This window comes from Anser cygnoides, chromosome Z, assembly GCF_040182565.1.
Source record: "Anser cygnoides isolate HZ-2024a breed goose chromosome Z, Taihu_goose_T2T_genome, whole genome shotgun sequence".
NCBI lineage: Eukaryota > Metazoa > Chordata > Aves > Anseriformes > Anatidae > Anser > Anser cygnoides.
The window spans coordinates 74,593,626-74,615,871 of NC_089912.1; the positions used below are offsets into that span (position 1 = coordinate 74,593,626).

At 35.8% G+C, this 22,246-nt stretch overlaps 1 protein-coding gene across 5 annotated transcripts in view; it reads left to right on the top strand.

The window, feature by feature from the left end:
- Positions 1–22,246, top strand: part of NDUFAF2 (NADH:ubiquinone oxidoreductase complex assembly factor 2) — a 61,108-nt gene that overhangs the window by 17,474 nt on the left and 21,388 nt on the right. For 4 of the 5 annotated variants that reach the window (XM_066987621.1, XM_066987622.1, XM_066987623.1 and 1 more), the window contains exon 3: positions 1–22,238. This exon is cut by the window's left edge and continues 15,469 nt beyond it. The exons of the other annotated variant lie outside the window; for it this stretch is intronic. The gene's annotated coding sequence lies outside the window, so the exon portion shown is untranslated. Of the gene's footprint in view, positions 22,239–22,246 lie in introns of those variants that run through there. 5 annotated transcript variants of the gene reach the window in all.

Genomic DNA, 22,246 nt, shown 5'->3' on the forward strand with positions numbered 1-22,246 from the left:
ATTTTTCATAGTGACTGTGGGGAAAGGAAGGAGAATTAAGATCTGGTTTTAATATAAAGATCAGACATGTATTTGGAGATGTTGGAGAGACAGATCTTAAGGCAGAGGGAGGTACATCTTGAAGTTCTTATGAGAGAATAATTTGTGTTTGTGTATGAGATGGGAGAAGCCTAACAGTAAACTTGAACAGCTGTGGGAGGGTGCTTAGCAGTAGCGTGTATCAGAAATCAGCTCTGAAAGAGATTGGCGTTATGCTTTAGCATTTTGTGCTATACAGTATTTGTCTGGAGGGTGTTTGTGTTACAAAGATTGCAGTGTATTCAGAGATGAAATACAGAAAGAGAAGAGGGGAACAAGGAATTCCCTAGTGCCAGGAGGCAGTAGCCTTTTAAGTACTGCAAAATAATTATTAGTTATGTATCTCTGAGAGCAGCTGTTAGAACAATTGCCACAAATCCTGTAGTGCACTGGAGCTTTCTAGCTCATCTTGCTGTTCAAAATGCTGACACAACAGAAAGATCTGGAAGCCAATGAGGTAGCATAAGAGAGACAAATGTAACCATGGCAAGAAAAGTGTCTTGTTTTGTGGTTTTTTTTTTTTTTTTTCAAATGAGTGCACTCCAGATAAGGCTTTCAAGGCTATCAGAAATTAATTATATTTAACATTTCTGAGTAACTTGAATATTTGCATCACTTTGCAAACGGTGCAACAGTTCTGGAACACAAGCTTTTACAGCAGTTTTACGTGCACATTAATATACTGAGAACTAGATTTGAGAGACTGTAGAATGACCATGTTTGCTATTAAGAGATGAACCTTGTGTATATTGGGGGTATTGTATAGTGGAGTATATTATATTATATGGAGTATATATATAGTGGAGTCTATTATATTATATAGTGCATATATTATATGCAGTATTACATTTATCTAAGGTAATCCGACGTTATCTGAGCAATGCTTACAAAATTCTAGGAATGCTTTAGTTTGTGCCTGAAGGATAAAATAAGCATTTCCATTCACTTTTTTAATTTCACTAAGGCTCTACACTACAGCTAATATGACAATTTTTCTCTAAGGATCCAACAGCTGATAGAAGCACCCAGTTTCTGCTTTCTCATGGGTAATGGAAAAGGAGAGGCCATTGAAAGAAATAGATGCAGAAAGGAGATGAAGATACAAGCACATATGAACCTAGCTGTCTTTGGAAGGACCAGATATTTTTTCACAAAATCATAGAACTGTAGAATGGTTTGGGTTGGAAGGGACCTCAAAGATCACCCAGTTCCAACCCCCTGCCATGGGCAGGGACACCTCCCACCAGACCAGGTTGCCCAAAGCCCCATCCCGCCTGGCCTTGAGCACCTCCAGGGATGGGGCATCCACAGCTTCTCTGGGCAGCCTGTGCTACTGCTTCACCACCCTCACACTAAAGAATTTCCTCTGTATATCTAATCTAAATCTACCCTAATTTAGTTTAAAGCCATCATTGCTTGTCCTGTCATTGCTTTTTAAGTTGTGATGTTGTTTTTTCTCTGTTACTGCTGATGTCCAAGTTCTTGTCTGCAAAGTCTTCCAGAGAAAAGTCAAGAAGGAGAATATCCCGCCACACAGCTTCCTGTTGTTGCAGTGTTAGGCTGTTTGTTGTGAATCACTCTATTTCCTTGTTAACATGTGATGGATAAGTGATGGAAACTGTACAGAGTTTGAAAGTTGATGTTCCTGGGGAGGGCATATCTTTCATACCATGTCGTAAATGTGACAATCCTGCAAATAGTAGATTTGACTGCTGTATTTCTTTTCTGTTTTGAAAACTATTATATGCATTATAAGGCTTGCTTAAGCTTCATCTCAGTTTTCATGATGATATTTTTAATGATTTTTTTAAGTGGAACAAGTTACCTCACTTTTCCTTAGGGGTTGTTATGTTACAAAATACCTTTGATGAGAAAGTAATGAACAGTTACATAAACAAAGAGCAAAACAAACCCTTTTGTTTATTTCCATTATTCATTTCATTGTCCCTTCACTCGTGGTTTTGCCCCCTTCTATTACTGTCATTGATTACCCTTTGTTTTAAGACAAAAATTAGCTTCACAAGGTTGTAGTGCTACCAGTCTTTCTAAGAAAAAACTTGTTAGATCTCATGCCATTTACAAATGATTGTAGTTGCTTTAGGAAGAAGATGGGGGAAAAAAAAAGAGAAATATTCATGAACTTGTGTACATGTGTTATTAAATTTAAAATGAAGCTAAATCAATACTATGTCCAATCAATATGAAATTCAACCAAGGTAAATGCTGAGTTCTATGCCTGGGACAGGGCAATGCTGGATGCAGATACGGACAAGTGGCTGGGGAGCAGCTCAGCAGAAAGGGACCTGCAGGTGCTGGTCAATAGCAGGCTCAACGTGAGCCAGCAGTGTGCCCTGGCAGCCAAGGGGACAAACTGCATTTTGGGGTGCATTGAACACAACACAGCCAGCTAGTCAGAAGAGGTGATTCTTCTGCTATATTTAGTGTTGGTGCGGCCTCACCATAAATGTTTTGTGCAGCTCTGGGCTCTACAGTACAAAAAGGATGTTAAGGTGCTTGAAACCATCCAGAGGAGGGCAGCAAAGCTGGTAAGAGGGATGGAAGGCATGGCCCTGGCTCTCCTCAGAGGACACCTGGATTGCCCAGTCGGGAGAAGAGGAGGCTCAGAGGTGGCCTCATTGCTCTCTGCAACTTCCTGAGGAGGGGAAGCAGAGAGGGACGTGCAGGTCTCTGCTCCCTGGGAAGCGATCACAGGATGCGAGCTAACAGCACAAAGTGGTACCAGGGGAGGTTCAGACTGGATATGAGGAAAAATTTCTTTACCATGAGTGTGGTCAAACACTGGAACAGGCTTCCTGGAGAGGTGTTTGATGCTCCAGGTCTGTCAGTGTTAAAGGGGCATTTGGATAATGCTTTAAGTTCTGGTTAGCCCTGAAGTGGTCAGGCGGTTGCACTAGGGGATCTGTGAAAGTCTTTTCCAACTGAGCTATTCTATTCTATTCTATTCTATTCTATTCTATTCTATTCTATTCTATTCTATTCTATTCTATTCTATTCTATTCTATTCTATTCTATTCTATTCTATTCTATTCTATTCTATTCTATTCTATTCTATTCTATTCTATTCTATTCTATTCTATTCTATTCTAGTTATTGACTGTTGAGCAGAGAAGTCAGGGAAAATATTGTGGTGGAGTTTTAACCATGATCATTAAAAGACATGAGCAAGGCAAAGTTTGTAGACAGAAGGCAACGTTTTTGTTAAAACAACCAATATATATCTTAAGGAAAAAATAAACAGACCAACTTTGATCTAAGAAACATTAATTCAGGTTTTGAGTCAGAAGTCAACTATTTCAATGATAAACATGTGAGTTGGGAACATCTGGAAGAACATCAATACAATCTGCAGGTGATGAACCTTAATGCCATAAAAATTACAATTTTTGTGCATCTGAAATACTTCTGACACCTTGGAAAAATGTAAGCTTAGTGTCATTCTAGGTTTATGAGACTTGTTTAATTACTATTATTTATGACTACTATTTATATTACTACTTTGTGCATTTTCTTTTATATATATTGGCAAATGACTGAATTCTCCTAATATGACTTTGCATTACATAAAATTCTAAAACTATTTCACTCAGGGTTAGGGCTCGTTTCAAGTGCATAAATTTACTATGTTTGCTAAGCATACATGTGTAGTTGATATGCTAATGACTTTCAAGGTTATATTGGAAGGGGAAAACATTACACTTGCTTAGTAACTATAACTATGGTGCCAGAAGATGGTACTGAACAAATACATAGCACATCTTAGATTTTGTAGGGTTGAATGTGTTGGTTGCATACCATAGTGAGTTTTCTTTTGTGCAGCTCTGTGTTACCTATTCACAGTGGTTTAATTTTTCTTGCCGAGGTTTTACAGTGAGTTGGTGTTTACACTTATGGTAGGAAGCTTTGCAGTTGGCATGTCTGAGTCTGCATTAAAACTGGAAAAGTCCACACTTCGTTGTGTTAAATGAAGGTTTAATCAGCTCCCCATGGAAAGTGCTGCAGCAATCTGTGGTTTAATAAAGCATCGTGGCCTAGGACTTGAGAGGTGAATAAAATGGAAGTAATTGTTTTCGATGAATAGTTGTGAGGTTTTGAAATAGTGCAAGACAAAATTAAATCTTAAGCTGAATGGTAACAAGTGCCAAATGGTGGTTGATAGTACAATTAGAGTGGATTCCTGGTGCCTGTCCTTTGCATATATTGCAGTGAGTACTATCAGCAGTGCTCTGGATACTTTGAGAAGTGGACCCTGATTTTCTTGTTATACCTTCCTTTTTTTTTTCTGGCAGGCTCCATAGGTAAATTTAACAAAATAATGTAATATCCAAGAAGCTGTTATAATTAAAGCTATTATAATGCATTCAGTAATTACCATTTTTACTATCTTCCCTACCAGAATCTGTAGCTATACTCAGGTGCTAAAACCTGTGAGTGGAAACTGTGTTATGGAATGTCTGCTTGACTATGCAAAGTGACTGGCATTAATGAATAGATTGGTATGTGCTTTTGTTTTGCTGTTAAAACTAATAAATATTTGACCATGTGAAACTGAAATCAAGTCCCAGCATTATTTGATCTGGGATGTTGTGACCCAATGAAGCAAAAACAGAGACCTGCTGAAATAACATTTTGAGTAAAATCTTTTTGTGTGTGTGTCATGCTGAGCAGAGAATTTGCTGTCTAGTAATAGCAGGTTTATAAAAGTGAGTTTAATGAGTATGACCTAAAAGGGAGCACAGGTATTTTTCTCTGGGTGAGTAGCCTTGCTCACCTGCTTGGTTGTTAGAGCATAAGGTTTCACTGAACTGCCCCCCTTAGCAGCTGCAGGCCAACATTCTTACCTTACCTACAAATCTGATTTTTTGACACAGACTAGTTCTCTCACTTTTCTTTTTTAATAAACAAACAAGTCATACTTAAGAAATTATATATAAAAAAAAACCACAAAAATAAATAAATAAATCATACTTAAGAAACATACAGGGAAATTGTAAGGATCAGTTAGTTTTGAGAGTTTGATAATATGATCAATTCTCAGGTCATTCTAATTCACATAAAACAGAATGCAGTTACAAGTTACCTGGGGCAGGTGAGAGACTTGAACAAACCAGTGCTTCAGTGACAATAAGAGTGGTAAAACCTCAGTAGATTTTCAAGGGAATCATTCTGTAGCTGCCCATATTTAGCTTGCTTTCCTCATTCTGAGAACTAACTGAAAGTTTGAGGCATAGAAAAAGCAGATGTCCTATTGAATTTTTGTGCAAACTGAATAACAGGCTTGTGTTTGGGGAGATGGGGTTTCTATTGAAACATCCAAAACAGAATCACACATTTCAGTGTTGATAAAGTACAGTTCAGTACATCCCCCTGGTCCCAACACAAACTTTCATCCTTGGAGAGGAGAAAACAAATAGACAGCTAGTTTTTAACTGTATGGATATATAAATTGTTTTTATCAGTGAATTTCTCATTGTGAACGGTATTCTTATATATGGAAAGGAGATGAGAAGGATATGTAATAAATTACGTAATATATCCACTACATTCTAATGTACATAAAATACATAAATTATCCATAAAGAAGGATACACAATAGATCGTTTAGTCTGCTCACAACTTGGAAAAGTAGTATTGTTTTACATATTTCATGTTAATGTATACAGAAAAGAAATAGTTTTTTAAAGCAAAATAGTTGGGTTGCTATATTACACTGGATAGTCTCTGTGTGTTTTCTGAACTGTGGTAATTGAATGAGAAATTGTATTTTGCTTTATGGTATTAAGAAAACAGTGATTTGTTCACAAGTGTACCAACAGTTCCAGTCTTAGATATTTTCTTATGTTTTCTTTTTTTCCATCAACTTTTAATGTAAGTGAAGATTTAGAAGAAACAGAATCTGTCTCTGCAAACTGAATTTGCTCTCTTTGAATATTTGACGATCTTGACACTACAGGAATTTTTCTCAGTTTTACTGCAGCTAATTTCTGGGCTTTTATCAATGCAGAATACTCTAAAATGAATAGAGAGTTCAAATAACTGATTTGAAAAACCTTTGGTGTATACTCTCTATTTAATTCTACTAGTAAAAGGAATAGAAAATGTAACTTAATTTTTTATATAAAAGGTAAAAAAAAAATCTGTGGGTTATTATTTAACCCCTTCAGTGACACAGAGGAGATAATGAGGAGAAAAATGACTTGTCTCAAGCTGCTAGACACTATATCTGGGCTAGCTCTATTTTAGTGCAGCTCAGATTCTAACATGAGAAAATTGCAGAAATTTACAATTCAAAGTACGTTTCATCAGGGAGAAATCCACAGATTGTTTTGACACTCAGTTAGAAATTCAGCATGAAGATGGACGTCTCATGAAATTTGCAGCTGCTGATTGAATTTATATTTCCATAAAGGCTATCAACAGTAGCAGCCTGCGGGGGAAGTGGGGGGGAAATGACAAAAATTGTGAGGCTAGCATTTTTTCCTCAGCCTTATAGTAGCAAATTACTTGTAATAAGGTCCTACACTGACCAGGATTAAAGAAAAATATAGGCAGCGAGGAGGGAATGATATCTCAGTTTAATTGATTTGAACTAAAAATGTCTGAATTTGATATTTAAATATACGTTTAGGCATGTGTATGGTATGTAAAATTCAACTACAAATCAGAAGTGTCCTTAAATTGAAAAATAAGACTCTTACTGGTAATTACAGAAGGTTTATCATACAGGTAATTTGATTTTATAATAAATTCCTAGGACACAGAATGAATGATATCAAGATGTACAAAAGTAAGTCGTCTTTATTAGGGGGTGAAAATCTCATCTCATCTCTCGAATGCACTTGCTCCCTCTCATTCATAGACACACATACATATATGAAAGGATGTGCAAAATCTGAATTATTTTTCTGACTAACAGCTCTCATTATGTTGATCATTTAAAAAGCAAACATGCATTTGCAAAAACAAGTTGATGTTGTCAAAACAATTAGTAAGAAATGTCATTGGGACAAATGACATAATATAATTGATCTTTTGTTTATGATGTTTTGTATCTTGCTTTCCATGCATGTTTCCATAGAAGGAATTGTGTGGGGAAAAATCTTAAATGTTGTAGAAATATTTTTTTTTTTTCGTAGAAACACTATCATTATTATAATCATCCTTGAGAGACTACAGCTTCCTTAACATCCATGTTTCAAAATACGTGTGGACTACAGAAAAGATGAACGTTTAGGTGTTCTTTTTTCATCTCAATGCTTAGAGATCTAAGCATTTAACTCCTGATGCATAACAGGGCAGCTATACCCACCAAGTTGTATTCAGAAGCCTTTTCCTCATAGTGAGTGATCTGCATCTGTACCATCCTATGCTGCAGTTCCATCATGTCTTGCAAGCTAAGCGAGGTCAACAAAAAATATTTTGAGTTCAGTGGACACTTAAATGTTCCAGAAACTGGTAAGGGAGTTTTCTGTAGCTGATGAAAATTTATTTGGTACTAAAGACAAAAGTAGGTAAAGATGTAACTGTACAACTTACTATGAGAAGGGTTGTTTTTTTTTGTTTGTTTTATTAGTTGTTCTAAACTGTCTCCAAACTGTATTCAGTCTTTACATCTTGCATGACAAGTCTCCTTTGAACATGCTGAAAAAAAGAGTTATGCTTTCCTAAACAGTTATGAGATTTCCCTTGTTTCATTGCAGGGTTGTGCTTCAGTATGATGAGACATAGGTCATGTGTCGTCATGGTATCAGTACAGTTCCTTCATACTGAGGTCTTTAAGAATGAAAGAGTGTGGCATCATAATTTAAAAACATAGGGATCATGTATCCTAGCTACTCAAATCAGAAAGGAGTATGTTAGAATTCTAATGAGATTAATTCAGTAACTTTGCAGTAATGAGAGTCTCTATGAACATCATTATTACTGAAAGTTTACGTTTTAGAGAATGAATTGGGAAAATGTAAATAAAGTATATTTTTAGTTTTACTTTTTTAAATTAAAGTACAGCTTAGGAACCTACAAGTGTTTGAAGTACCTGGAAATGAAGTTGTTTGATAGTGGAGTGTATAAGTATCAACAAGAAAGCTTGTTTTTTGTTTGTTTTATTTTTTTTTGTTGTGTTTGCTTGTTTGTTTTTTGTTTTCTGTTCCGGTGATCATAAACTAAAGTTTGCCATCCAAAGGCAATCTTGCATTTTCTTTCACTGGCATAAGCATAAACGTTTTCACATAGAAACCTCTACATATACTTATTAGCTACAGTAGTTGTAATCAGTGCTTTCGCCTTTAATAACAGCAAAATACTCTAAAATCAACAGGCACACAATTGAGTATTTAGGTACTTGATTAGGTACTTACATACTGAGAGAGTACATAGTCCTCTGTATTTCCTGGTTAGCCTAAAGTTTCTTTACTGAATCTTGAACTATGGAAGTGGAAGAACTGATCAGTGGGGAATGGATGTTACTTTATTTATTTATCTATTTCTAACTTGCCAGGTAACCACAGAAACTCCCAAATTTGAACAGAAAAATACAGTTCTTGGGTTGACACAAGCTGAAAAAGTTTTTTGGATTTCAGCTAATCCTTAGTCCCTGTTCCACTCCTTTCTTTTCATGCTCAAAATACTTTTTTAAAGAAAATGAGACATTGCTGCAGTACCTTGGTTGTGTGATTTTTTTAATTGTTTTTTTCCTTCTTAAACACCTACAGCACTCTGAGCTGACCAAAAGCAGCTAAAATGTTTGTTTGTTTTTCCTGAATTAGCACAATTGCAAAATACATTAACTAATAGATGTACACAGGCCAGCTTAAAGAGACAAACTTTAAGTGTCAAACTAGTGAATCAGAAACACATTTAGAAAGTTGTTTCTAAACTTGCATGCACTCTCTTTTAGATATGTTATTTTAAGCATCTCTTTTTCAACTCTCATACATTTTATGTATAAGTTAGGATGCAAGAATAAAACTGGGAAGTTTTCTGGCCTGTTAAGTGTCTACACAGCTTTTTAGGGATTCTGAGGGTCAAGCTATTATAATAATTAATATAAACTGCAAAGGATTGGGTATATCCTCTGTTTATTAGAACAGAGATAACAGTTTTGAATTTGTCTGTCCATGTCATGGTATTATATATACTGTCTTTAAGCCCTTTTCAGTAATAATTGTTTTCTTACAGTATATGATTTGCTTAATGTGCAAGGTTCAGTTAGTTTACCTGAGTAAAAATTTAAACTTTCAAGTTGGAAATAAGTGATGGTAACGTACTTGTATTTGAACTCATTGCTGCAACGTTTGTTCTACATAACATTGGTAGTTTGAAGCATGGAAAATTTTGTGATAGCATTTTGAGCTATTAGTTCAATGTACGTTGTTTTCAAACAAACTTCAATATTTTATATATAACATGAATAAAATGTGCAAAAGATGGTTGCAAGATCTCACTCTTCAGCTGTTAATACAGTGGCTGTATTCTCAGGCGGCAATGCTCCTGTGAGTACACCTGGATTTGGTGGAGTAATGTCATTTTTCATGTCAGTATGTACCTTTTCACAGCCTTCTAGGCTGCTTTACCAAGAGCTGATGGGGAAAGGCAGTCAGTGTTGTCACTTTACCTGGTTGCATTGATCCTGACTGTCTCATCTCACAAGGCACTTCATTGCCATGTGGATTATTTTATAAAAGTACAAAACTTCCTGTTAGACTCAACTGCATGATAAAAGTGTTTTCTTTCAGGGCAACCCTGGCAGACTTTACCATTATCTGCTTTTATTTCAGTCTTTGTTAGATATTTCATTTGCTTTAAGATGTATGGTTTTCCTCTTGACTCCAGTAGGCTACACTTAGCAGATATTTCTGCACACCATTTGCTTGCTGAGGGTCATGCTGCATTCACTTCTCTAATTAGAAATTGCTTCCTCATCTCACAAAAAGAAGCAATCCCCTGGCTGGCATTGTGTGAGGACCACCCTGTGTTTAGGCTCTGTTCTCTAATTTCCAGCACTCCCCTTTTTTCCCAAAGCCTCAGGTTTTCACAGCAGTAAATATTTCTTGTTTTCTCCCCAAAGTCGTATTATAACTCATGAAGAATCTTACATGACCTGCTGGATGAGGTAACCTTACTTCACTTGAGAGAGTTTATTCAAACAGAGTTCAGCATGTCTCAAGTTGACAGTGGCATTTGCAGAGAGGGTTAGTAGTTCAGTCAGATTGTACTCAGACTGTTCAAACAGATTTCAGACTGTACCACCAACTTCAGAGTCACATTGGCACATTTAGATGGGGCCCACCTCCACCTTTTGTGCCTCAGATATTAGGCGCTCTGTTCACATCTAGCTGAGATGCAGACTTTGAAGGAGTTGTCTAATTACTTCGCAGGTGAGAACAAGCAGCTGAAGTACTGTAGGAGTTTATTATTTATTTATTATTATTTATTGTTGTGTTATGTTGATGTATCTGCATCCCCTTTCTTTTGGTCTGAGTCTGTATTTGTGAGACTTCTGTTCGTAAAAGGACTAGGTCCTTTATATATACCTTCTCTTGTGTTCTCAACTGTTCTGTCTTGGAGTACATGAATAGTGCAAGCACAGCTGCAAAGCATAATTTTGTAACATACATGATAGAATAAGTAGCATATAAATTGTAGGACAAAGTCATTTTTAGTGCTATGTAAAAGAAATGCCTGTAGGATAGGCATATATCTGATATGGATAATATATCTCAAAGGACAAGTTACTCTGTTGGCTGACATTCCTTCAGAAGTTGTGCTCATGTGGACTCCCCTATACTCTGCAATGAAAAACAAAATGAAGTGGAATACAAGTGTTCTCTAATCCTTCAAGTACTATGCACAGTATTAGTTGTAATTGTGTTCAGACCTTGTATGCGACTGAATTTGCTTTGCAAATCTCAAACCAGTAATCCTTTTGTAAAATTTATTAAAACTTGCTTAAAAAACAAAACAAAACACAGCAGCAATCGCATTAGCTCCTTGACAGTGTTATGTGCAGCTAGCTGTAATAATTCCATTTATTTTGGAAAAAAAAAAAAGGCAAATGAGAATTTGTAAATGACTTATAATTGAAATATAATTAATCATCCAAACCAGACTGTAACACTGCTGTGTTGGGTCATATTGCTTAATTGATGTTCTCCACAGCTGTAACTTTCTTTTCATTTCATTTCATTTACAATTCATACCCTTCCTGTCATTTGCCCATTTCTCTTCCCTGCATGACTGCCTTTTTGTTTATCTTCCTGCGTTATGTTTTTATTTATAGAGTACAAGTTATTGTACACTTTCTGTCTGCTTGCTAAATTCCCCTTATACATGCTAAATTCCCATTTTAAGCCATTCTTCATACATTTACAGAAAATATTCAGTACTTTATTCCTGGATTTATTCACGTTTTGACAGTAATTGGTAAAAAAACGATTTCTTGAATCTGATAGACCAAAGCAAAACTAAAGAACAGTTGGGAGAAATCTTCTGCATGCCAAAACACTGAACATTGATCAGCTATTCAAGGAAGTAGGATCATTTAGACTTTTGTTGCAAAAACAATTGTGATGTTGCATATCTTTAGTACGTTTATTATAGATTCATTTACAAAACAGAAGTTCTTTTTAAAGATGTCATACGAAGTTGTTGGGCTTTGTGCTGCTTTAATGAGGTACAATGTGCAAGGCTTTTAATGAGCAAGAAATGGGGGCCAGGTTTTGGTATGTCATGCTGGGTGACTAGAGTGACAACGGGCATTCAGCAGAGAGCTTTTAAATCTCATTGTCCAGTGCAGGAACTTGCCTCTCAGTCAAACTGCAATAAGGTGTTGTTACAGCAGCTGCTGTTGTTAACAGCAGGCTTTCAAAACATAAGGTTTGCTTACACATGTATCAAAGCCATGCACTCTGATCCCTAGTGCAATTACAGGTTCATCTTTTTCAGATTGTTAGATTTGTCATTCCTGAAAAGAAAACATAAAACACGGGATGCTTTTTTCATGTATTGACATAGAAGTAGGTGAATACAACTTGACTGCTCAGCAGCTTATAATTGTTCATAGCAATGTAACTTTATTAGCATAAACTGTTTAATGTTAGAGAGAAAAACACAGTTCTAGCATCTCCTCTGAGCAGTTTGCATGTCCTACAATGACAAAAAGTAATAAAAAAAGCTGAAAACAAGATGGTAGATTGGGTACAGAGAAGAGAGATGAGAATGAGAATGTCTGAATTCATTTTGTCCTTATAAACAGAAAACAGGATGAATCTATGCAGTTCAAACAGAGGACAGTTATCACATATTTACATAAGACCTGAAGTGAGCATCAAAGCAGACTTCTTTCCTAAAGAGCTTTCAGGCTGATGTCACAAGTGAAGTTTCAGTATTTCTTACTTATATTTGTAAGGAAAGGCGAGGCAAGGTTTGTTGCTAATTCTGTATAACACCTGAATACATAGTACCAAAGGATAAATTATATTCAAGGCCAAGAAGGATACCAGTACCACATCTGAAGCAGAAGCTCATGGAGCTGAAGGAAAGGCTCTCTCCTGGCTCTTCCGTAGCTTACATTTATTAGTCATGCTTTCAAATAGAATAGAACAGTTCACTTGGAAGGGACCTTCTGAGATCATCTAGTTCAACTGGCTAACCTCTTCTAAGAGGTCAAAATTAAAACTGTGTTAATGTGGGCCTTATCCAAATACCCCTTGAACACTGACAGGCACATCAACCACCTCACTAGGAAGCCTGTTCACTGTAAAGGCATTTTTCCTCAGGTGGTCCAGTCTGAACCTCCCCTGGTGCTGCTTTCAGCCGTTCCCTTGCATACTGGCATTGGTGACTTGGGAGCAGAGACCAGCACTTCCCTGTCCACGTCCCCTCCTCAGGAAGTTGCAGAGAGCAATGAGGCCACTTCTGAGCCTCCTCTTTTCCAGACTGGGAAACAGAAATGTCCTCAGGGTCTCCTCACAGTACAGGCCCTGTTACCAGCTCTGTTGCCCTTCTCTGGACACTTACCTCCCATTGCTTTTACTGTAAATAATACTACTAAAACGAGAATGTCTGTATAATGATAAGAGGAGTATCTGGAGTAAAAGCTTCAGAAAAAGTGTAGTTTTGCATTATAATCTCCTAAACTATGGTTACCTAAAGTACAGATTTACTGTTGAAACCTCTGCCATGTATCGTGCTCTGCCTGCATAGTGGTTTATCAGCTAAAGAGTTATGAAGTGATCATTTCTTGCTGAGAACTAGGCCATGTTCAGAACCTAGCCAGTCTTACAGTCATTCATAACAACAGAACAGGCTTCCTAGATTTTGCTGGACAATTTTTTCAGCCTACCTCTTAATTTTTTTATTATTTTGTATAATTTTTTAATAATGTTGTATTATATCATAAAAGTATTTTTGTATTTTGTAAAGTGTTAAATGAAATAATAGTTTATTTTTAATATATAAAAAATGGAATACCTAATTTATCAATGATTAATGGTTGTGGTGATCTTTTTCTCCCTTTGCTTATCTTTGACCTCATTAACAGAAGTGTTGCATCTGTTAGTTTTTTTTTTGATACCAGTTCATAGCTTTTTAGCATTAGAGTCAGAGTTGTAATAGCAACTACCAGTTTGCCAGGGACCATGTGCATGCATAGAAACTGTGAAACTGTCCTTCTCATCATTAGCTGCTTGACAGATGTGAATAAAATTTTTGAGTTGTTTCTGGGTAAATTGTACTGTCCAAAGACTTTTGCTAGAGCAGATATTGGCAGCGTGTATAGCTCTTGACCATTATTTTAAGAATGAGACAGTCAGAATCATCATCATAATCATTTGTTTGATCTTTGTGGAAGTAAAGTATTTCTCAGTGTGTATGAGCCCTAGGCAAATCCCTGACTGCACACTGATTTCTAATCTTTCATGAGGGAAATAATGTGAAGTAGCTGCACCAAATGTTTAATGTTCTCACTTCATATTTTGCATTCCAGTTCCCTTCCTTCTGTCTTTATAATGCATTTTTAGATATTTTACTGGACCAGCTTCTTACTCCCAGTGCACCAGTGGAGTGTTACATACTGTTTAGATATTGTGGACTTTCTGAAGTCTGCACACGTTTGTCTGCTTACCCAAGTGTAACACTTACATTGCAGTGAAAATGCACCATTTGGGCCTTGTCTTTTTGTCTAGGGCTAAGGTTTTGTGTGGTATTTTTGTTGTTGTTTAGTTTAGTTTTGTATTTTTTCTCCTTTCTGTCTGTAAAGAAGATGCTGTAGAGCACCTGGATCCAGGGAATTCTGTGACTTCCTTGTTTTTTGTTTTCTTTTTTTATTATATGAGTTTAGTTTTGCTGCTTAGAAGGAATTTGTGATACCTCGGAATGGATGTCTTCATTTGGTTTACAATCCCTTTATCCCTAAGTGCTCTGACAAAATACTCTGATTACCAGAGAGAGAGAGTTTGTATCTTTTTTACAGCTAATTAACTACCCTTTTATTAGAGTAGTGTTTGGTGTTTTTTTCCTGTCGTGTGTTTGGTTTTGTTTGCTTGTGTGTTTTTCTTCTTCTTCTTTTTTTTTTTTCCGTCAGTAGCACAGGCATCAAAGATAAAAAGCAGTATGGTTTCATCGTTGTCTATGACATAGATTTTTAAGGTATTGATATAGTATATGTAGTGCTACCTGTATCCTCAAGAACAGTGATGGCATCTGCATCCTCAAGAACAATGTGACAGAAACAATTACTTATAAAATTTAAGAGTCAGAGTTCTGGACAAATAGGCAGGGACTATGTACTAACGATTAACAAATTCAAATTCAGCCCAGCAGCCAAAATCTGTAGAAGTACTTAAATCAAACAATCCATGCCACACCAGATCCAATAAACTAATTCCTCAGATGAGTAGATGTCCTCAGAATATAAGGAACTGGGTAAATAAGCTTTGCTGCTTAACAATGTGCAGTATAGTCTCTTTATCAAAAGGCAGTAGGTGACCAGCACTGTGAAGTTGGGGTATGTCTGGACTGCAGTCCAGAAGTGACTGTAAAGCATGCTAATTTAGGCAAAATTTTTTGTTTGTACTTAACAGTTTAGAGATGTTTAAACACAGCTGCCATAATCCTCATGGAAATTGTTAAACTTTTGGCAATTAGAACACTCACACAGAAATACAGTTTGTAGGGTAAAGAAGAGACCAGCTTGAAAGAGAAAGGAATGCATGTATACACTAGCATTTTGAATTTCTTAATTCTGCAGGTGTTAATATAAAGTGACTTTTGGGAGACTATTTCTATTAACTTTTGCTTAAAGTTTGAATCAAGAAACATTATGAAGATCACCTTACAGGACTCAGTTCTAAAAGGTGGCAAGCTGTTTCTGTAAGGGACTGACCTTATTAACAGTGACATGGTACTATGTTGTCTTGGTGAGTAAACTAAATGCAGAGAACAGTGTGTTAAGGAACACCTTTTGACTTGTGTCAGATCTGTGGTTATAGATCGCCTTAGGAAAATGGATAGTGAAGTAGTTATTAGCACTGCACATTGTCTAATTGTTGTCCTGTTGTTCAGTTGTTGATTGCATCACTATTAGAATACTTGTTCCATTACCAGTTCCAGAAATTACAGCGATATATCAATGAGCCTTACAACCCATGTATGTGCATATTTCTTTCTGTCAAAGACATTGCTTCCAGACAGATTTTTATATTGTTTGTCATCTTAGTTTTCTGTGTACTAAACAGATGTGTTCAGGGTAGAGTCCTAGACTAGGCAGGTAGTGGTCTTCAAAAAAAGCAGACTTACAGTTATGAGAGAGAGAACATATGTGGGCATTTAAAAAACAAACAAGCGAACAAAACCCCCATAAAGTCTGTTTTCTGCTATCTCTTTTTTGACTTGTTTTTCACATTTTAACTATAGCAAATATATACTTAAACTCAGAGATCTCTTTTTTCCATTCCCATCCCCCCAGCCCTACCTTTGGGATTTTGTAAGTATTTTTTTCAGATTTATTGATCTATTCTGTGTCTTTATTATCAACACTTTGGTTGCGTAACTTTCATTTGAACGTTGGTATTATCTGTATTACACATTTTAAGCTCCTGAAACTTTTAATTTGTTCTGAAAGACTAATTAGGCAATGGGTCATAGAAAAAATGTGTATATATATATATACATATATTGAGTATATCAATGACTGAATACATGCAAGGGAATTACTAAGCAAAAATGTAATTAGGGTGGGCTAATGACTGACACAAGCATAGCTCCTTTGATTTAAGAGGGGAAAAAGCAGTCTGCTGTTTGCGTCAAACTGGAAAGCTTTTATATGCATAAACATTTTTAACTGGTAGATGGAATCAAATTGCAGCCTGTACACTATAGGTGTTTGAAAGATGTTATGAAAGCAGATTGTCTTTTTAAAGAGTTGAGGGAAAAGCTTGTTCCCTATTAAGCAAAATAGGGACAGTAAGAAGAAAGAAACAGATAAGCTAAATACAGAGAAAAAGAGAAACAGAGAAGCTAATGCTGTCAAAATAATTCTGGTTAGTGGACAAAAGGTACAAATTGGTATTTGAAATTGGAATGAATCCCTGTAGACCTGGTTACCTGACAGTATTATTCATGTTGGGTAGAAAACGTTACAGTATTATTCATGTTACAGTATTAATCATGTTAAGATTGGGTTAAGTAGTGTAGGACCGAGTTTTGCCCGCTTGGAAGGCACTGTTCTATAAGGTACTATGTGAGAGGATAAGGCATTTAATTTTGTTATAATTGTACAAGACTCCAGCAAGAATGTTACTAAATAATTTTTCTATGTGCCAGCAAATAATTTTCTTGCACTCTCTTCTCAGAAATAAACAGTATGGCTCTTCTTTCAAAGAATAATGTGTGGTCGTTCTTCTTGATGTAGGTTTGTTTTTTTGTTTCCTTGCCAAGTACCTAAACATTGTGATGGATCAGTTATGAATTTGTGGACTGTTGGACAGTAAACCTTGTTTGCAAAAACTTCAATTTTCAGCATATGCTTATAAGAAGGGCAAAATCTCAATGATATCTAGAGTTGGGTTTGTTAAGTTAACATTTTGGATTAACATTTAGGACAGTCAGGCTAACTGCACTATAATGCTGTTGAAATAGTAGCGTTGGTCACATTTACAAGAGTGAGAACTTCTCTGGAGTACCAACAGTCCATCCTAGAAAAGCTTTTGAAGTTTATTTATATACATACCCTTTTCATTGAGAAACTGACAGTGGATTCTATCAAGATGTGAAAAGTCATCATCAATGGAAATTTCAACAGAGAAGTAAAGTCTATGTGCTGCCGTTACACTCATATCTGTTTCTGACAAAACATACAAGGCAGGGACATGTCTCTGGCAAAGTTAACGTTCCCTCATCTAAATTCAGCTTTAAAATTTGATGTCTTCCCTGGTGACTGCAAGTACATTGTGACAACTAAAACAAAAGCAAAAAGCTTTCTCTCCTGTAAGAGACCATAAGTCCTGTAAGTCTGATTTCATCTGTGTTAAACTACGTGGGCCATATTTTTTAAGGTATATTGACCAGAGGCTTCAGTAAATGCAGAGTATTTGTGCTAGTGTTAATTGCTGGGTCAGGTTTCTGGAAGATTGTCAAACTCAGAGAGAAGATGGGAGAAAATGATCAGAGCTCTGAATTTGCTGTGAATAGGTAGTTTCTGGTATGTAAGAGAAGTCACTTAAAACTAGCTTGGCTATCTTTAGCTTTTGTTGCAACATAAACCTACCCTTAATCTTTTTGTACGATGTCAAACACATTATTTGTGGGATATGAAGAATACTTAATGAATGTTATTGGAAAAAAATCTCCTAATTAAGTGAATTAAACATGGCAAACTGTTTCTGCCTTGTTGAATGTTAGTTGAAAGTGCCATAGAAAATCAGAGCAAGGTAGGAATAATAATTTTGGTACACAGCGTGGGATTGTTGGAGCTGCAGTTAATATAAACGAAGAAGTAATACTTTGGCAGCATGGTTATGATGCTGGCACTGTCAGCTGGCATTTCTTTTAGGAAAAAGGTACTGGCAAGCATGTACTGCCTATGAGCTTTTTCCTTGGACATTGTGTTCCCAAAAGCAGACGCAATTGTCCTGACTTCAAACCTTCGATAGAAATCTGAAGAAACCTATCTTCCTTCGCAATGAAAATAACACTTGCAGACAACTCTATAAATCCAAATTTATTGTTGAGAAATGCAAGATAAATAGCAAAATAAAAATAGCAAAAATTAAAATCACGATTTTGGCTCTGAGTGCCAGGTACTTCAAGCTTCTCAGAACTTGCTCATTCAACACGAGTTTAGTATTGGTTGGTCCTGTACCACTGTAAAACTGGAAGTCATTGATCCTTGTTCTCTTGAGGTTGATGGAAATAGGAACCATAGAATGAAGCAATCCATGGTCTCACTTGCTACTCTTAAAAGTTGAAATGAGTTTCTAATATAATTTTATAAAGCATAAAGTGACTTATAATTTTAGAAAGCATTAAATGACTTGAAGTCTATGAATTATTGGAGAAAATTCATAAATTGTGGTTAGAGATAGATGTGACATACAAATACTAATCTTCTTGTCTTCTGTTCCAGTCACTCTGCTAAAAATCTATGCCAAGGAGAGATCTAAGCTTGTACAAATTAGTTTTCACCTTTAAAAGGGTTGTTTTCCTTTTCTTCACAACATTTTTTTTCTCCAATAGGGACGAGAATTTACTTAGTTTGAAGGTGATGGATCACTTACGCAGCTGGGAGAGAAATAATCTATTTTTTTGTCCTTCCTAGAGAAGTAATTTTCTGTTTTGTGGGAAGAAATCCTGACGGTTCAGTTGCTTTGCTAACTAGCAAAACATGTGGAGTTTGTTGAGGTTTTACTGGGCATGAGATGAGAAACAGGGGACCCATTCAGTGAGCAACATAAGGTAGTGCTAGAAAAAAATTTAGAAACTTTTATTTTCACCAGGCAAAGTTTATGTTGCATTACTGATGATGACATAATGTACTGACAGTAAATGAGCTATGCAATGTCATCCCTTAGAAGTGTGTAGCACTTTTATAAATAGGTATGCTTTCAAATTGTTGGCTTGTTTCTTCAAAAAGTTTACAGCAATGCCGTGCAACTGAAATTCAGTCTGCTTAGTCTGTTTATCTTAAATTGAAGGCTGCATATTTGGTCTGAGTGTTGTTGATGGTTTTTTTTGTTTGTTTGTTTTTGTTTTTTCTTTATCATTACTTTTCTCTAAGCAATTAATGGTGTTTCTTCTATGGACTCTTATCATTCAAACAGTGCAAAATCAGGGGGCCAAAGGAGTCCTGGTCCTGAGTTCTCCTGAGTGTCTGAGATTTATTTGTTTTGCTTCGAAGTAGTGAATTGTTGCTTTAGTGTGGTAGCTCCATGCATGCACACATGTAAGCAAATGATCTCGTTTCCATCTGCTGAGTACAAAACATCCTGGTATTTCGCAGCTATGAGGAGCTCTTGCTTAGTTCAGGTATCAAAAATACCTAGGTCCTTGCTGGTAGTCCAGTTTCTTTTTTAACTGATAATGCATGCCATAGTTTGTCCTTGTTGTACATGTTAGGTGTACTTATCTGGAGTTTAGCAGAGAAAGCTTTTTCAAATAACAATTTTATAAACTGTGAAAATCTAGGGCTACTAGATATCTTTCAAATAATATATATATTGTTATAAGAAACTGATGTGGAAAGAATTTTCCTTCAATTACAGAAAAACACAAGCTTGGTATTATTCATTATTCAACTTCATTTTGCGTTTTGATATGGAGGGTTCTTCCTTTTTTTTTAGTACAGATGTGGTTTAGTGGCTGCAGTGAAAATTACTAGGATTTTTTGTTTCTAGGAGAGGGACCCTTCCCTAGAATACACTGAAGTATTAAAATATTAATTTCATAACATCTACACACGCCTACAGTTAACCATATTTTTGTCTGTAGAGAAGGCTGTAGAAATTTAGAAGGTAATCCATTAAGCCATTTGCTAACCTCTCATGTCAGCAGGCTGCATAATGCCTGTTAAACACTTTTGTTTTCAATCTTTAATAGAAATTAAAGTCATCACACTGACTTTTAGACAAACTGGGACAGAAAGGCTTAGAGGAAATAGGTGCAGTAAGAAAGTATGCAAATCCAACAAAACAAATCCAACAGTTGAAGTCAGTGTTCTAAGTGCATTACAAATGCAGAGAGATGTAAAAGCCACCAGCGCTACTATGCAATCATTCTTCAAAATAACATCTTTGAGAAATAATTTTTTGAGTTCAGCTCTCCAATGTGATTTGACTGTGGAATACAGGGAATGAATTTTTACATGTGTCTTACAAAAGCTTGCAGCACAATGCAAAGCATTGTATGTTAAAAGTAGATTATAAAAGTAGATTATACATTCTCAAATAAAATATATTCTTAACTAAAGATGTAACTTCAATCACCGTTTGAGGTAGCAGGTAGAAAAATACATTCCTTCTTTACTTTTGCTTATGTTAATTTACTCACAGTCGTCTTATACCTGCGTAGGACTGAAATAATGGACAGTTTTTAAAGTGATGCTGTGCTCACAGTAAAATGTAGTGACTATCCAACAATGGAGAACAGTGTTAATTCCAAGACTTCTATAGGATCTATAGATAGATCTTCAATTTTTCTGGGAATCTTCCCAATGGGGAGAAAATAAGTCTATCTTTATTTTGCTTAATATGTAAAGAAGAGGTTGTTAAAATGATTTATCCTCAGTATTGTTGAAAAGAAATTATTTTAAGCAAGTGTATGAAGTATAATATATTCAGCGTATACAAATTGTGTATTTATAAAACAAATAAATATAAAACATGTATCTTTTAACACTAATAAAAGAATCTAATTTTGGTGATGAAGGCACAAAACACTGTGTTTTCTTTACCTGATGATGCATCTCTGAAACAGTAAAAATGTTAGATACAGAAGTCAGCAAAACTGATACATTGTTTAAAAGTAAAAAGAGATAGTATAAGTTAAAGAAGGTACTTAGAAAAGGAATAGAAATATCTATACAAATTCTTATTATTTTGCTGTATTAAATACTTGATAATGAACAATAGTATGCACTTTAGCTATTAATCAGTGATGGGTTAATTGTAACTACTGACTTTTAGTATGAAAAATACATGTCTTATACAGTTACTTCTTTCATTGTTTCCTAACGATGTCAAATTTCTCCATAGCAGCCTCAGTGCTAGGAGAAAAAGCCTGGGAAATGTTACGTGTTTTTTTTGTCTGTAAAGAATGGGGAACTTTCACATATTTCCCAGTATCTGTTAATTTAAAAACATTGCAATGCTCTCTCACAAGTGAAAGCTTAGTGGTTAAAAACACTTTAAGTATTTTTTTTTCAATCTGAAATATACACCATATACTGCTGTATGCTATATCATCAGTCAAACATTCGTTTTTCCTTTTTGGGTATAGTAGAATCTGTGGGAAGGGTGTAGGTTGTGGTTCTCCACATTGGCTCGTCTTATAATGTATCAAATGTTTACTATCAGAGATATGCCTAATGGTTTTCATTTTTTAATACAGAAAATACTCAGTTTTCAAGTGCATGTGAAAAGACTCGTGCACAGAACAGTTGCCACCAATAGGACTGATGTGGCCTGGCTGCTGGGCAGGGCTCACCAGTGAACCATCTGTGCTGGTTTTAGACTCTAGGGCAGTTTCAAGTTGCTGATTCCTCACCAGCAAAGGTGTGGAAAATGTCCAACTGAAGGAAAAAATGGGTGATGGAAAACTGATTGGAAACTTGCCTCAGAGAAACATCCTCAAAGGGAGGACTGAGGTGGGCATTTTGACTGGAAATACATTTGTCATTAGTGATCCAAGTGAACGGTAAAACATTGAAGCTTCTGTTAAAATTAATAAAATAGATAGCATTTCAGATAGGCTTCTGTGGGAGATGATAATTGTCTTCTCAGTATTTTAATCCTTCATTTTTATCCTGCAGCCATCGTTACGCTTGTGTAAGAAGAATTCTTTCAAAACAATAGCATAACCAGCAATTTAAATACTGTATATGTATATATATATATATATACATATTTAACTGTCCCTTTTTTTTTTTTTTTTTTTTGCT